Below are 17600 nucleotides of genomic sequence, written 5' to 3'. Positions count from 1 at the left end.
CAGCCCACGCAGATCCTCAGGTCTGCAGTGCTGGGCTTGTGTATAATCCCACCCTGACACCTCCTGGAATGGGGAACTTGGCGGGGGGCAGTGAGCCAATGAGAAAGGGGTGTGTGTGCACGCACACACGGTGGGGGCAGAGAGTGAAGAGTTCTCGGAGACTCCACTGCGAGAGTCGGTGTGAATCCTGGCTTGGGAGTTGGAGCTGGCTCCGGTCTGTGCTCTCTCACTATTGTGCTGCTTAACCTGGATAAGGCTTTCGCCCTCTCCGGTTGGAGTATTGATAGGCTTTGGTGACCCTGAAGACCATTTTCAGTTCTGAGGGTGATGGGTCTGTGGTTGGACTGGAACTCCAGGCCCACCCTGACACCTGAACGCTGAGGTTTTTGTCCAAGATTCCGGGGTCCCCTTTGTCCCTCTTTGGGGTGGGGGTGGGTGTGGGGAAAAGAAAGAGAGATCAGTGTCTCTTTCTATACGGACTGTGTCTATATAGAAAGAAGTAGACATAAGAGACTCCATTTTGTTCTGTACTAAGAAAAATTCTTCTGCCTTGAGATGCTGTTAATCTGTAACCCTACCCCTAACCCTGTGCTCGCAGAAACATGCCCTGTGTCGACTCAAGGTTTAATGGATTTAGGGCTATGCAGGATGTGCTTTGTTAAACAAATGCTTGAAGGTAGCTAGCTTGTTAAAAGTCATCACCACTCCCTAATCTCAAGTACCCAGGGACACAAAACACTGCGGAAGGAAGGCCGCAGGGACCTCTGCCTAGGAAAGCCAGGTTTCTCCCCATGTGATAGTCTGAAATATGGCCTCATGGGAAGGGAAAAGACCTGACCGTCCCCCAGCCCGACACCCGTAAAGGGTCTGTGCTGAGGAGGATTAGTAAAAGAGGAAGGCCTCTATGCAGTTGAGATAAGAGGAAGGCATCTGTCTCCTGCTCATCCCTGGGCAATGGAACGTCTCGGTGTAAAACCCGATTGTATATTCCATCTACTGAGATAGGAGAAAACCGCCTTAGGGCTGGAGGTGAGACATGCTGGCGGTAACACTGCTCTTTAATGCACCGAGATGTTTATGTATGTGCACATCAAAGCACAGCACCTTTTCCTTAACCTTGTTTATGACACAGAGACATTTGTTCACATTTTCCTGCTGGCCCTCTCCCCACTACTACCCTATTGTCCTGCCACATCCCCCTCTGGGAGATGGTAGAGATGGTAGAGATAATGATCAATAAATACTGAGGGAACTCAGAGACTGGGGCCAGCGTGGGTCCTCTGTATGCTGAGCGCCAGTCCCCTGGGCCCATTTTTCTTTCTCTATACTTTGTCTCTGTGTCTCTTTCTTTTCTCAGTCTCTCATCCCACCCGACAAGAAACACCCACAGGTGTGGAGGGGCAGGCCACCCCTTCAGGTGGGGAGTGTCGGGTTCCCTCTCCCAGGTTTGGCTCTGAAGGCATATGCATCCATTCTGCTCTTACCTCTGATCCCAGAGTGACCAGGGGAGATGTAGCAGCGACAAAACCCTGGTTCTGCTGAGACAAGGAATTGCCTGCCCCAGTGGAGCCCAGGCAGAGGCAGGCTGTCTCTGGGCTCCTCACCTCAACAGGCACTGCAGAGCAAGGCCAGTGGCCAGCACCAAGGGACGCCCCACAGCACCCTGAGGAGGCCCCGTCTTGGTGCCCAGACCCCTCCTCCTCCCTCCAGTCCTCGGTGCTGCACCAGCCTCTCAGGCCAAGGCCACGCCCACCCTGGGCAGACCTCATGCCAGTGATCGTGGGGAGGTGGGTGAGAGTTGGGTATACTGGCCCCGCCTGCAGGCATGGTGGGAGCCTGGAGAGGGCTGAGGTCTGGGTTCTAGTTGCAGCTCTGCAGCTTAAAGCAGAGTGACTTTGAGTGAATCTCCACCTGTCTCTGGTTACCCCTCTGTCCCCTCTGATCAAGAAAATGATATAAATTTGAGATGCACAGAGAGAGGGCTCAGGATGACAGAATAGGCTTAGGCAAGGAGAACAGGCAGGCAGGTTCACATCTCAGCTTCCAGTGCCTGGTGTCTTGGGAAGCCCACTTATCCTCCCTGAATCCCAGCTCCCTCACCTGAGGACTGGTGGCAGGAATAACGCCCCCATCATCCCTGCTCACAGAACCGTACAACACACACCAGGCTCTCCATGTGTGCCTGAGTGGGCCCATGACCAGTGCTCTCCCCCAGCTCAGCTGGATGAATGGAGCTGCCAGGCCCAGCGTGGGACCTGTGGACACAGGAGAGAGAACTGCCGGGAACGGATCCCCAGCCAGTCCTGTTTCTACAGGGTAGGGGGGAACTCTGAGGCCCACGGCAGGGTCAGGGGTCACACCTGGCTGCAGTGGCAGGACGGGGCTCCCTCCCACCGGTCTGCAGGTGGGGTGCCTGTGATTAGGAGAGGGCGGTAGAGGAGTGGAGGAGCTAGGTGTGGGGCTGTGGTGTTCTTCAGCTGGGAGTGTGGGGGACGCAGGGCCCCACGTAGCGGTTCGGGTGGGTGCCAGTGTGTAGAGGTGAGTGTGAGGAGCAGGTGGCTGGAGGGGGAGGATGAGGAGGATGAGGGGCAGGGCTGGCCCTTGGGGAAGGGCCGGTGGGGTGCTTCACACATGTTTCTTTGTGGCTAGTGGTGTGTCATCCCCTTTTACAGGTGAGAAAACTGAGGACCAAGGGGCTGTAAGACCAGCCTGTGCCGTACAGCTGGTAAGGGCAGAGCAGGGACTCAGTGCCGCCTATCTGGCTCCATGGCCAGTGCTGTTTGTATGGTGCACACACTTCTGGAGATCCCGGGGGCTCAAGGCAGCCTCCGGAACTGGAATTAGATCCAAGAAGGGAAAGAGAGTCATAGGATTTTTAGAACCAGAAGGGACTCTGCAATCACCCAGTCCAGCCTGGTCACCACTGAGGGGAAACAGGCCCAGAGGTGGGAGGTGGGGAGCCTCAGGCCACACAGCAAGCAGAGTGAAGACACGAACTCTGCCCCTGCCCAGAGTGGGACATGTAGGATCCCTGCAACTGCTCCCCAAGACAGCCCAGGATGGCATCACTGAGGTCTCTTTCAGCCAAGGCTGTCACTGTGGGGCAGGGAGTTCTGAAGGGCTGACTCACTGCCTGGGGATGCAGTTGCCACAAAGCCACCTGTGCCAAGGCCCCACTGGCCCCAAGGGCTCCAGGAATGGGAGCCTGATTCCCGGCCACCTAGCCTGAGTCACCACCGACTCGGATTTGTGTGTTTTTCTCTCAGCTCCACACTCTCAAAGCTGGGTGGGAACTCTGAGCCAGCACACAGCGGAGTTGATCCTGGGCTGAATAATCCAGAGTGAGGAGTTGGATGGGACTGGGAGTGATGAAATCCAGAGGGGAACCTGGAGTCAGCAGTTAGGAGGGCCCCGCCTTCCCCAGGTGCATATGAAGGTCTCTGGGGTTGGAGGCAGCCACAGCATGCTCTTAGCCTTCCTGAGCACCGTCCCTTTTTTCAGCCAACTGCTCGCTCGCTTGCTCATCTCCCTCCTTGGCACCATGAGCACCTGCAGCCACCAGTTCACCTCCTCCAGATCCATGAAGGGCTCCTGCAGCATCGGGGGCAGCATCGGGGGCGGCTCCAGCCGCATCTCCTCTGTCCTGGCCGGAGGGTCCTGCCATGCCCCCAGCACCTACGGGGGGGCCTGTGTGTCTCCTTCTCTCGCTTCTCCTTTGGGGGAGCCTGTGGGCTGGGGGGAGGCTATGGCGGTGGCTTCGGCAGCAGCAGCAGCTTTGCTAGTGGCTTCGGGGGAGGATATGGTGGTGGCCTTGGTGCGTCAGTGGTGGCTTGGGTGGTGGCTTTGCTGGTGGTGATGGGCTTCTGGTGGGCAGTGAGAAGGTGACCATGCAGCACCTCAATGACCGCCTGGCCTCCTACCTGGACAAGGTGCGTGCTCTGGAGGAGGCCAACGCCGACCTGGAAGTGAAGATCCGTGACTGGTACCAGAGGCAGTGGCCCAGTGAGATCAAAGACTACAGTCCCTACTTCAAGACCATCGAGGACCTGAGGCACAAGGTGGGTGACTTTGGTGTATGGAGCACTGAGAGAGGCTGGGGCTATAGTGGCCCTTGGGATACCTCTTTTTAGCAATTACACTTTACAAACAGGGAGACTGGGCACCTTTGAGGAGTGGCCAGGATCACCCAGGGAAGTGGTGGCAGAGGGTCCCTTTTCAGCATCTCTGTGCCCGGACTGGGGCTGTTACCCTGAATCTCTTATTTCCTGCAAGGGTTCAGCTGCAAGTTCCGCTTCCCTGCCTTGGGCCCAGGAAGGGGGTGATCGGGATGGAGTGCATCCCTGCATACCCTGAGCTGGTGGAGAAGGCATGCCAGCCCTGCCAGCCAGAAGACTTCCAGATTTGGGGAGGTTCCTTTTGCCCCTTTCTGCCTTTCACGCTCAAGTAGTAAGGTCCTTGCCTGACCAGGGCTCCTGTCCTCCATCCCCACTCCAGATCATTGCGGCCACCATTGAGAATGCGCAGCCCATTTTGCAGATTGACAATGCCAGGCTGGCAGCTGATGACTTCAGGACCAAGTGAGCAGCCAGCATCGTGGGCTGGGGGCAGAGGGCAAGGGACAAAGAGTGGGGCTGTCCACCCAGCAGGGCCAGCAGACCCCGAGCCTCAGAATCCTCAGGGCTGCAGCCTAAGGACCTGACCTCTGTCCTGCCAGTTACGAGCACGAGCTGGCCCTGCGGCAGACTGTGGAGGCTGGCGTCAATGGCCTGTGCCGGGTGTTGGACGAGCTGACCCTTGCCAGGACTGACCTGGAGATGCAGATGGAAGGCCTGAAGGAGGAGCTGGCCTGCCTGAGGAAGAACCACGAGGAGATGCGGTTGCTGCTGGCTTCCGGGAGGGGAGGCTGGTTTGGTGGGGTTGCCAGATGCACCCAGGGCCAGGAGAGGAGTCTGCTGAGCTGACCGCCTCCTGCCATCCCTTCCCAGGAGATGCTTGCTCTGCGAGGTCAGACCGGTGGAAAAGTGAACGTGGAGACGGATGCCGCACCTGGCGTGGACCTGAGCTGCATCCTGAATGAGATGTGCAACCAGTACGAGCAGATGGCAAAGCAGAACCACAGAGATGCTGGGCCTGGTTCCTGAGCAAGGTGGGGCTTGGGCCCTCAGTGGGCCTGCAGCACTTCCCAGCTGGGGGCTTTGGGAGAGCCTCACCTTTCACTCTGCTTTCCTGTCTCAGACCAAGGAGCTGAACAAAAAAGTGGCCTCCAGCAGTGAACTGGTACAGAGCAGCCGCAGTGAGGTGACGGAGCTCCAGAGGGTGTTCCAGGGCCTGGAGATGGAGCTGCAGTTCCAGCTCAGCGTAGTATGAAGGACCCGGCACAGCAGCAGCCCCCAGGTCACCAGTAATGGCCACCACCCCCTCAACAAGCCACAATTTAGTTCCACATTTCTTTTCTCAGGGTGGGACCAGAGGACTCATGGGACCTGTTATATAGATAGAGAAACTAGCCCTAGAATAGTGGGCTAGCATTTCTCTATATTGTCTGGCCCATCAGTACCCCAACTGGGATCAAAATCCAGGCACCTCTCAAAAAACATGCCCAGAGACCTGGAGGGACAGGAGTGACCACCTCCATTGACTCTTTTTCTCTCTCTCACTTGCAGAAAGCGTCCCTGGAGAACAGCCTGGAGGAGACCAAAGGCTGCTACTGCATGCAGCTGTCCCAGATCCAGGGACTGATTGGCAGTGTGGAGGAGCAGCTGGCCCAGCTACGCTGTGAGATGGAGCAGCAGAGCCAGGAGTACCAGATCTTGCTGGACATGAAGACGCGGCTGAAGCAGGAGATCGCCACCTACCGCCGCCTGCTGGAGGGCGAGGACGCCCAGTGAGTCCCAGGCCCCTCAGTTCTGCCTCCCAGACCCTTTAGCCCCCCTGCTGCTCTCAGCACAACTGACTGCCCTGCCTTTTCTCACCCACAGCCTTTCCTCCCCACATGCATCTGGCCAATCCTGTTCTTCCCGAGTGGGTAAGGCTCCTGAGGCTCCCCGGCACTGCAACCCCTCTGCCAGTCCCTTCTCCTCAGAGCTCCCAGCCCTCCCTTCTCCCTGCCCTGGAGTTGGCTTAGCTCTCAGACTCCTTCTCACCTCCTCTTCTCTCTCCCACAGTCTTCACCTCCTCTTCGAGCTGTCAGACCTGGCCTATCCTCAAGGAGCAGGGCTCATCCAGCTTCAGCCAGGGCCAGTGCTCCTAGAACTGAGCTGCCTCTACCACAGCCTCCTGCCCACCAGCTGGCCTCACCTCCTGAAGGGTGAGGGCCCTTCAGGGTCAGGACCCTGCTCTCCCAGCACAGTTCCCAGCTGTCTCCCTGCTCCTCTACTGGTGATGGGCTAATAAAGCTGACTTTCTGGTTGATGCAAACCTGTGTGATCTCTGTTCTTGAACTGATGGGAGGGGAGTTGCAGGTGCTTTCCAGAAACCTCCTGGAGCCTCACAGCCTGAGAGATGTGGGAAATGGGACAAATCTCAGAAGATCTTGAAGGCTCTTCCTGGAAGACCTCCATGCTCTATGGAAGTGGGAGGTGGGACACAGGATGGGGGAGTGTCCACACGTGCTGACTGACACCATGGAGGCATTCTACAGAGGTTATTTTACGATATTGCCCTTGCAACCCTGTGAGGTGGGTGTGGTCAGGCCCATTTTGGAATTTGACAACCCCCAGAATTCAGAGTTTCAGTAACTTGCGTAGAATCATGCAGATAGTAAGTGGCACAGCTGGAGCTCAAACTCAGTTCTGTCTGTCTGCAAAGTCCATGCCTTTCTTTTAACACCACTCTACCTTTTCAGGTATTTTAACCCGAAGACTCCCACGCTTGAATCTTAACTCTACCCATGGGCTCCCCCACATCTGCACACAGTTTCTACATTGGAGGGTGGAAGGGAGTGCTTTCTGCCCTGAGAACGATGTCCTCGTCAGACCTGAAATCCTCCTTCTCCCAGCCTGCTTCTCCTCACACCCCATCAACTCCTCCTTCCTCATGCCCCTCAGCTGGTGAATTGCGTGTGGATGAGCACCCTAGGAAACACCTGCTGCCCCATGGCCATTGCCATGTTCAGATCTTCTTCCTCTCTCCCTAGACCTGGGTACAGCCTAACTGGGTCCCCTTGAGAGTCAATCTCATCCACATTCAATTTCCACTGAATGATTTCCACCAGAATGTGGTCAGGATCAAGAACAAGGGTGAGATCAGGACTCCCCTGCTTAACAGCTGGCGATGGATCCCATTCCCCTCCAGCACTCAGCCTTCAGTCTCAACCCAGCTTGGTGTCCTCCTGTCCCTCCCAGCTCCAAACCCCTGAGTCACCCCTACCTGACTGAGATATGACCCATACCTCTCAGTTGCTGTTCCTTCTTCCTGGATGCCTTCCATATTTGAAATATTTAAATTTAAAAAAGTTATGTATGTACAACAGCATAAGCCTTTTTTTTTTTGGAGACAGAGTCTTGCTCTGTCGCCCAGCCTGGAGTGCAGTGGCACGATATCAGTTCACTGCAAGCTCCACCTCCCGAGTTCACACCATTCTCCTGCCTCAGCCTCCCAAGTAGCTGGGACTACAGTCACCCACCACCATGCCCGGCTAATTTTTTTTTGTATTTTTAGTAGAGACAGGGTTTCACCGTATTAGCCAGGATGGTCTTGATCTTCTGACCTCGTGATCTGCCTGTCTTGGCCTCCCAAGTGCCGGGATTATAGGCGTGAGCCATGGCACCTGGCCAAGACTTTTTTTTTTTTTTATTATGCTTAAAGTTATAGGGTACACTTGCACAACGTGCATGTTTGTTACATAGGTATACATGTGCCATGTTGTTTGCTGCACCCATCAACTCATCATTTACATTAGGTATTTCTCCAAATGCTATCCCTCCCACAGTCCCCCACCCCCTGACAGGCCCCGATGTGTGATGTTCCCCGCCCTGTGCCCATGTGTTCTCATTGTTCAACTCCCACCTATGAGTAAGAACGTGTGGTGTTTGGTTTTCTGTCCTTGTGATAGTTTGCTTAGAACGATGGTTTCCAGCTTCATCCATGTCCCTGCAAAGGACATGAACTCATCCTTTTTTATGGCTGCATTACTATTCCAAGGTGCACATGTGCCACATTTTCTTAATCCAGTCTATCATTGATGGACATTTGGGTTGGTTCCAAGTCTTTGCTATTGTGAATAAGACTTTTTTTTTTTTAATGAAAAAGCCATCCCCAGACTGGATTCCACAGCTCTGTTCCTGCCTCCCCTTTTCAACTTCAGCTGTTTCTTTTGGGATTTGTCTCCTTACTTCTAAATAACAGGATTTACCTTGTTACTGTTTGGTTTTTCTGTTTCAGTTTTTAATGGCTTGACTTCTGGCTGTGAAGGATGAGGATGTAGATCTGTTATACAGCATTGCCCCTCCCCACTTCTTTTTTAAATATCTTCTTCCCACCTTCTCAATATATTCATATTTTTGTTAAATAAATGTTTACATTATCATGACTATTTAAATGTTATTCATAGTCAAATCATATATTATACTATATTACATTTTATACTATATTAAATTTCCTTGGAATAAATATCTCTTTTTCAATTTGCCTAAACTTTCTATGTATTGATCATTAATTTGTTTCCTGATTCACTGCTGGAAGCATAAATCCTCTCAGTATTTTAGAACCCTGGGTGTTCCTTCAATTTCATCCTCATGAAGATGTGTCTCCTAGGGCCTTCTGTCCTGCTCTTGTCTGTTCTGGGTGCTGTTTGGGTCTCCTGCTCAGCTGTGATCCTGGAATCTCTCTTCACCATCATCCTGAAATCCTTCTTTTTCCTGTGTTGCTTTCCTTGTTTTCTGGATCCAATGTCTTCCTCCTTCCTGTTTTTATTTTTCCCTTTGTTTTAGTGAAGCACATCCTCAAGTAGTTTCCTGGGAAGGGAGTTATCAGGGTTAAATTTTTTTAGACCGTTTGTGTCAAAAAGATCTTTAGTTGATCCTCACTCTTGACTGATAGTTTGGCTGGGTATGGAATTCTAGCTTGGAAATCCTTTGCACTCAGCATTTGAAGGTACAGTTTCACTGTTTCTTGGCTTCTGGTGTTGCTGTTGAGAAGTCTTATGCCATATTGATTCTAGATCACGTCTTATTATCCTATTCCCACACTCCTCCCTAGAAGCTTTTCAGTTCTTCTCTTTCTCTCCAGCAGGCTGAAATACCATGTGTTGAATTGATGCAGCTGTGACTTCATCCACTGGCTGGACACTAGCAGAAACTTCCAATGTGGGAGCTCATGTTGTTCAATTCTGGCAAATTTTTGTGTTTCATGATTTCCTCCCTCCATTTTCTCTCTTTCTGAAATGGTTCTTTTTCCTATGTATTGTTTTATTTTCCGTCTTGTCTTTTTTTCTTTGTTGCTGTTTTCTGAGAAATTTCTTTAACTTTGACCTCTAACTCCATTATTCAGAGTTTTAAAAAATCTGCTGTATTTGGCCGGGCACAGCATCTCATGCCTGTAATCCCAGCACTTTGGGAGGCCAAGGTGGGTGGATTGCTTGAGCCCAGGAGTTCGAGACCAGCCTGGGCAAAATGGTGAGACCCTGCCTCTACAAAATATATAAAAATTAGCTGGATGTGGTGGCCTGGGCCTGTAGTCCCAGCTGCTAGGGAGGCTGAGGTGGGACAATCACTTGAGCCTGGGAAGTCAAGGCTGCAGTGAGCTGAGATCACACCATCGCATTCTAGCCTGGGCAACAGAGTGAGATCCTGTCTTAAAAACAACAATAATCTTTTATATTTTTCATCTCTCATAGCTCTGCATGTTTTTTCAACAGTCTCTTGTTCTTGTTTCAAGATGCAATGGTTTCTCTGATCTCCTTGAGCCTATTAGTCCTGGCTCCAGCAGTGCTTCTATTTCTGTCATCAGCTCAGTTTCCTCAGTTCCTTTCTTGCTGTTTGTCTTGCCTCCATCTTTCATGCCAGAGGCTTTTCTCAGATGTCTGGTGGTCCTTGGTAGTCGTTCATATTTAAGAGTAAGTCACTGAGAAACTGATTGGAATATGTGTATATGTGTGTGGATACCATGGGAGCTTGCCACTGGTAGGTCTCAGTATAGAGTAATCTGGTGAAGAATAAGCTGTTTCGTTGGGGGACAGTTATCTGCAGGACTTTTCTTGGGGAGGGTCTTCCTCAGAAGGAATACCTCTAATTCCCTGTCTGGATTGTAAAAGCTACCAGCTTTCTGGAAGCTGAGTGCGGGAAGGGGGCAGAGAAGGTCTCAGTCTCAGCTACTCTGCTACTAGTTGATTGCAGTTTATTGGCCCTGCTTGGTGTCTCAGGATTCAGAGTCCCTCTGGGGGAAATTCTCAAGCATAAACATCTAGTTTCTCCTGGAGTAATCGTGGAGTGGTTGGGTTCAGACCAGGAAGGGAGAGAGGAGCTATAGGGGCCTCTCTGCTTTTTTTTTTTTTCTTTTCCCGAGATGGCGTCTCGCTCTGTTGCCCAGGCTGGAGTGCAGTAGCACCATCTCGGCTCACTGCAAGCTCTGTCTCCCGGGTTCACACCATTCTCCTGCCTCAGCCTCCTGAATAGCTGGGACTACAGGCGCCCGCCACCACGCCTGGCTAATTATTTTGTATTTTTAGTAGAGACGGGGTTTCACCGTGTTAGCCAAGACGGTCTCGATCTCCTGACCTCATGATCCACCTGCCTGGGTCTCCCAAAGTGCTGGGATTACAGGCATGAGCCACCGTGCCCGACCGCCTCTCTGCTTTTTATATAGATCTGTAGCTCACCCTCCCATTTCTAGTTCACTTGTTCCTCACTGTCAGAGGTACCTGGTGCCCCCTATTCCAGAGACTTTCCAGAGTTCTTAAAAATTCAGAGTTAAAAAGTTCCAGAGTGTAAATATGCTTTGCCTCTTGGCTTCTCTCTGGGCAAGCGCTGGGCTTTCTTTGTCTTTGTTTTCCAGATTCCAAAATTTGATTGCTATAATCTACTTTCCTGATCTCTTTGACCCCATGGATTTTATCCATTTACAATAATTTTAGTATTGGCACGGGGCTCCCCCATGTAGGGTGGTGCAGGGAGACTCACTAACCACAGGAGGTCCTGCCCGGGGCTCCTCCTTTACCCCCCTCCTTTTGGGGCAGGCTGGAGGGAGGGTCAGGTAATGCTGCTCACACAAAGCCTGCCTAGAAGTCCAGAGGTGGGGGGTACTCTGGGCCTCAGCTGTCAAGACTGGCAACCCTTTAACCCCTGATGACCCAGAAAATGCCCTCCCTTAAAATGTCTGAGTACCATGCTTCTTTGGCATCAGGGAGGGGACGGGAGTGTGGTGTCCTCTAAGTCTGCTCCCTGCTTGGCCGGGCTGTTTGCAGCTCCTTGGTCACTGAGTCCTTGACTGCAGGGGAAGAGAGGTTGGCCTCAGGCTCCAGGTTAGGCCACGGTTCTGAGAACGGGTGTAGGGGATCAGGCTTATATTCCATGCTAGAGCTCTGGAATCGGTGCGTGGGGTTGGGATGGGGCTGCAGAAGTGCCTTTTAAGATTATGTGCATGGACTGATCTGTCATTGGTTCCCTGCCATCTTTATCTTTTGGATTCCCCTCGGAGCAGGGGGAGGAAGGAGTTTCTTTTGGGTTCCATTGAATCAAATGAAAGGGAAAGTAAAGCTGTTCCTATGTCCTGGGCTCTGGAGCTTCTATTCCTGATCCCTGCAGAAGAAGGAGACGGTGGTGGTGGTGGGTGGGGGTGGCGGGGCACAGAGGAAGCGGGTACCGGGCCCTGCACCCCATTCCCACTCCCAGATCCCTCTGGACACAGCATTTTTCTCCAGTGAGCACAGCCTTCCCTTGCCCCACAGCCAACAGCAACAAAAGCCTCCCAACAAAAGCATCTGCCCCTCAGCCAAAACCCCTGTTGCCTCTCTCTGGGGAAATTGTAGGACTGGGTCAGGGTGGGGGGACCATTCTCTGCAGGGAGATTAGGAGTATCTGTCAGGGGTGGGTGGAGCGGGGTGGGGCCCTGGCTTACTCACATCCTCCAGAGTCCTTTGCTGGCAGATTTGGGGAGCCCACAGCACAGGTGTCTGTCTCAGTATTGTCTTCCAAGCTCCTAGGCCACAGTAGTGGGGGGCTCCCCTCTCTGGCTTCTTCTTTGGTGACAGTCAAGGTTGGGGGTGGGGTGAGAGAGGGTCCTGCTTCTCTTCTAGGAACAGTTGATCCCAGGAAGAGCAGTGGAGCCTCCAGCAGGGGCTGTTGGGGCCTGTCTGAGGAGATAGGACGCGTCAGGCAGCCCCAGACATGACCACATTCCTCCCAACATGCCTGCCGGGGTCTGTGGAGCCCAGGGGCTGACGGGAGGGTGGGGTGGGGCTGGAAGGGTTTGCTTTGGGAGGTTGTCTGGGAGATTGCTGAAGTTTTGATATACACACCTCCAAAGCAGGACCAAGTGGACTCCTAGAAATGTCCCCTGACCCTTGGGGCTTCAGGAGTCAGGGATCTTCGTGTCCACTTCAGCCTTGCCCTTGGCACAGCCTGGCACCACTCCAGCCTCTACTCCTCCCCAGAACATCTCCTGGGCCAGTTCCACAAGGGGCTCAAACGAGGGCACCTGAGCCAGACTTCTGCCTACACTAGGGACGTTCTGGGGGTCTGAGAGGATATCTGGGGCTGGAAGAAAAAAAGGCCCCCCTAGGCCTGTTCCTGGATGCAGCTCCATCCACTTTGGGGCTAAGCCTGGGCTACAACAATGCCAACCAGGCTTCTTGCCATACTCGGTTTACAAAAGCCTTTCACGTACGCTGTCGCATTGGCTTCTCACAGCTGACTGCAGTAGGCAGAGTAGATGGTATGACTCCCACTTTGCAGATGAGAACACTGAGGCTCAGAGAAGCGCCAAGCCCTGGGTCACGGGGGCGTAAATGGCAGAGCCAGGACCCACCTGACTCCAGGCTGTTTCCTGGCCTCCATGAGGCCACCGGCCCTATGGTGTGGTGGATGTCAGATCCTCACCGTAGGGAGGCAATTAGGGTCTGTGCCTAGGGCTGGGGAGAGCTGCCTGGATTTCTCTTTGATGGGGGTGTTGGGTTGGGAATCACCATACACCTGACTGGCTGAGTGTATTTCAGGGATGGGACAGGCTTCTCAGCACAGCATGGCAGGTCAGGCCCGGGAGAGCCCCCCAGACCTCCTTGTCTCTAACAGCGGGTCATGGTGAGGGAGGCCTCTCTGTGCCCAAGGTGACCTTGCCATGCCGGTGCTCTCCAGCTGGGTATCTGTCCCCTGCAGTGGTGGGCTTCCTCTAAGTGGATGTTAAAGGCCCATCCAGTTCATGGAGAGCTAGCAGGTCACCAGGTTTAAGGTGCAGAGGCCCTGCTCTCTGTCACCCTGGCTGAGCCCAGTGTGCGGGTTCCTGAGGGCTGGGACTCCCGGGGCCCCATGGGAAAGTGTAGCCTGCAGGCCCATACCTCCCACTGTGAATCACGCCTGGTGGGACAAGAAAGCCCAAAACACCCCAAACAATGAGTTTCCAGTAAAATATGACAGACATGATGAGGTGGAGGAGAGGAGGGACCTGGCTGGGAGTTGGCGCTAGCCTGTGGGTGATGAAAGCCAAGGGGAATGGAAAGTGCCAGGCCCGCCCCCTACCCATGAGTATAAAGCACTCGCATCCCTTTCCAATTTACCTGAGCACCTTCTCTTCACTCAGCCAACTGCTCGCTCACTCACCTCCCTCCTCGGCACCATGAGCACCTGCAGCCGCCAGTTCACCTCCTCCAGCTCCATGAAGGGCTCCTGCGGCATCGGGGGCGGCATCGGGGGCGGCTCCAGCCGCATCTCCTCCGTCCTGGCCAGAGGGTCCTGCCGCGCCCCCAGCACCTACAGGGGTGGCCTGTCTGTCTCCTCCTCCTGCTTCTCCTCTGGGGGAGCCTACAGGCTGGGGGGCGGCTATGGCGGTGGCTTCAGCAGCAGCAGCAGCTTCGGTAGTGGCTTTGGGGGAGGATATGGTGGTGGCCTTGGTGCTGGCTTCGGTGGTGGCTTGGGTGGTGGCTTTGCTGGTGGTGATGGGCTTCTGGTGGGCAGTGAGAAGGTGACCATGCAGAACCTCAACGACAGCCTGGTCTCCTATCTGGACAAGGTGTGTGCCCTGGAGGAGGCCAACGCTGACCTGGAGGTGAAGATCCATGACTGGTACCAGTGGCAGTGGCCTGCTGAGATCAAAGACTACAGTCCCTACTTCAAGACCATCGAGGATCTGAGGAACAAGGTGGGTGAATGGGCAGCAGAAGGTGCCATTCCAGCTAGCTCCTTCTGGGAACAATAGATGCCCCAGGACACTGACACCTTAAGATTTCTCCATAGGACAGAGCCCACCCCAGATCCCTTCTTTCGAGGTCTTGGATGCCCTAAGAGCTGATCAGTGAGAGGATGCTCTCTCTTCCCCAGCCTGCTCATCCCCTTCTGATGTCAAATCCTCAGATCAAGTGAGATCAGTGATTCCTGTCCTTACATTTTACAGAGGAAGCAGTTGAAGCTTTGAGAGGTGCTGTGACCAGCTGCAGGTCACATAGCAAATTAATGGCAGAGCCAAGGCTGGGGCCCTTGTGTCCTACCTTCCAGCACAGGGGAGGAGCGAGGCTCTAACGGGACCAGGCAAGACATCCAAACCACTCATTAGCTCACTAGTCTGGGCTGTGGCTGCCGCCGCCCATAAGCCTTGGTACAGTCTGGTCCCTCCCCACAGCCAGGCAGGCATGGAGAGCCTGCAGAGACAATCAGTGTGGCCCCTTCATGTGCCCTGCACAAAGGGAGCCTGGCAGGCTTGTGCCCTGACTCCAGCCCCCTCCTCCCTGCTCCCACCGAAAATCCTTTGCTTGACTTAACCCACTGCCCTTTAGCCACACAGGACTCCTGCCCTGGCAGTCACTTTGCTTGTTTCCACCTCAGGACATTTGCACATGCTGTATGCCCCTCCCCTTTTTCCTTCTCCTGGCTCACTTCTCCTCCCCCTTCACTCAAGTGTCTCTTTCTCAGGGAGAAGGTCACTGATGCCCCCAACCATGCCACACCCTTTATTATGTGCTCTCCATTCCCCCACCAACCATGCTCACCTCAGTTGTGAATTGCATGTTTATTTTTGCAGGTCTATTTTATCCCATAACTGTTCATCAAGATAAGGGCTTGCTCATTACCTTATCCCCAGCACTCAACCTCATCAAAATAAGGGCTTGCTCATTACTTTATCCCCAGCACTCAACCCAATGCCTGGCACATAGTAGGTGCTCAATAAAGGATGAATCTGAATTTACAGTGAGGAAACAGGTTCAGAGAGGGGAAGCAACTTTCCCCAAATAAGTGGAAGAATCCGGCTTTACACTATGACCTGCCTGGCTCCGAAGCTGGTGCTCTCAGCCTCCCTGCTAGGTGTGTCCCAGCAGACACAAGCCTGGGGTGCCTAGACTCAGGTGGAGGCACCTATGCGGGCCCACTCCATCCCCTCACTGTGGTCTGATAGGGTCTGGCTGGGCAGAGTGGTGGCAAGTGCCTGTTGTATGAGAAAGAAAGAGTGTTGACAGACAGGTGCAGGTACCCACAGCCCTGCACCAGTGGGCAGTGCACACCTGCCTAGATGGCTCATGGAGGCTCCAGGGGAGGAGCCGTGACTCAGCGGGTGCTCCCTCTCCCAGCAGCCAGCCACATGCTGACTCAGGTCCCTCACTTACCCCACCTGGGGATCAATGACAGACAGCAATGGGGAGTAAGTTGAGGGTGTGGGAAGCAAGAGGGCTCCCACGACCAGAGCAAAGCTGTCCTTGTGCTGCCTCCAGGTCCCCATGTCCCCAGTGGACGATACCTTTGCCTCTGGGGACACCTTGCAAGTAGGGTCTTTGGTTCCCTCTCTGTCCCTCTGTCTGCCTATCTGGGTCCTTGCAGCCCTTCTCTCCTACTCCATCCACTCCCCAAATGGAGGGCCTGCATTTGGGGAATATAAGTACTGAAGGCAAACTGCCTGGGTTTGAATTTTGTTCTGTCCCTTGCACCCTGCCTGGGTTCAAATCCTAGCTCTGCTTATTAAGTTCTTTTATGGTGATGATCTTTGAGCAAATGTCTTAGCTTCTGTTTTCCCAAGTAAATGGACACAATAGTTGCTACCTTGTGAAAGATTCATGTAATTGACCAGTGTTTACCAAGTAGCATCAGTGTTCAGTTTCAGTCATTGGTGATTCTGCAGTTGGACTGTGATGGGGTGTTGGGGTGGGGGTGGTGTGTGTGTGTAGCACTTAATTGCACGCAGAAAGGAAAAGATACTTTTGATGACCGAGAGGCAGCTTTTCTCTGCTTTTGTGTCAAAAGGGAGGAAGGGAGTTTGGAGAGGGAAAGGAATTCTGTTCAATACTAAGCTCTCTTCCTCAAAATCAGAGGTACATAGAATGTGTAATAACTTACAGAATTGCTAGACTTCAACAATCTGAATTTTTTAAAATTCATTTTTATTTTTTCAGGTTGAGACTGAGCTAAAGCTAATCTGTGGCGACATTCTGAATGTACTGGACAAACACCTTATTCCAGCAGCTAACACTGGCAAGTCCAAGGTTTTCTATTATGAAATGTAGGTTCTATACTAAAAATCAACAAGTGTACTTCAATAATTTTAAACACACTCAGGAATAATTGGCTTTGTTTCTTTTTTCTTAGATCTATTTCCTATTATTTTCCTTATTAAATATAACCAAAAATCCCACAGAAATTAACTGAGGAGCCTCTAAATATCAACAAAATTATCACTTGATAGACTAGAATTAAACAAGCAAGTGGTTCCAAGAAATGGCACAAGTGTATTAATCATAAAATAAAATTTCTACATGAAACTTTCAGCCAGCACTGTGAAATGTGTGGCCGTTTAGGGGAGGGGAATGAGATAGGTCCCATGAAAGCAAAAGAATATAAATAAGTAAAGCAAAAGCTAATGCATTTTTATAACAGCCTGACCATCTTTTTATTCCAACATTAACTATCCTTCCAACATTAAACAATTATTTTTTTTAAAAAGTTGGAAACCTACATAGAAGGAAGTCATGATTCTAAAAAGGCCAACTTTTAATTTTGCATTTTCCTTTCTAGTATAGAACCTACATTTCATAATAGAAAACCTTGGACTTGCCAGTGTCAGCTGCTGAATGAGGTGCTTGTCCAGTGCATCCAGCAGGTCGCCACAGATTAACTGTAGCTCAGTCTCAACCTGAAAAAATAAAAATACATTTAAAAAAATCAGATTGTTTCAGTCTAGAAATTCTGTAAATTATTACACATTCTATCTACCTCTGATTTTGAGGAAGAGAGCTTAGTATTACAGAGAATTGGTTTCCCTCTCCAAACTCCCTTCTTCCCTTTTGACACAAAAGGAAGAGAAAAGCTGCCTCTCCGTTATAAAAAGTATCTTTTCCTTTCTGCGTGCAATTAAGTGCTACACACACACCACCCCCCACCCCAGCACCACCTCACAATCCAACTGCAGAATCACCAATGACTGAAACTGAACACTGATGCTACTTGGTAAACACTGGTCAATTACATGAA

At 52.2% G+C, this 17600-nt stretch overlaps 2 pseudogenes; both read left to right on the top strand.

Moving 5' to 3' along the window:
* Positions 1-421: 421 nt before the first annotated feature.
* LOC100977853 (keratin, type I cytoskeletal 16-like) lies at positions 422-6406 on the top strand (annotated as a pseudogene).
* Positions 6407-6590: 184 nt separating this feature from the next.
* On the top strand, positions 6591-17244 carry LOC134729428 (keratin, type I cytoskeletal 16-like; annotated as a pseudogene).
* Positions 17245-17600: the final 356 nt, after the last annotated feature.

This window comes from Pan paniscus, chromosome 19, assembly GCF_029289425.2.
Source record: "Pan paniscus chromosome 19, NHGRI_mPanPan1-v2.0_pri, whole genome shotgun sequence".
Taxonomy (NCBI): domain Eukaryota; kingdom Metazoa; phylum Chordata; class Mammalia; order Primates; family Hominidae; genus Pan; species Pan paniscus.
The sequence above is the reverse complement of the archived record's forward strand: the minus strand, read 5'-3'. Positions and strand labels throughout refer to the sequence as shown.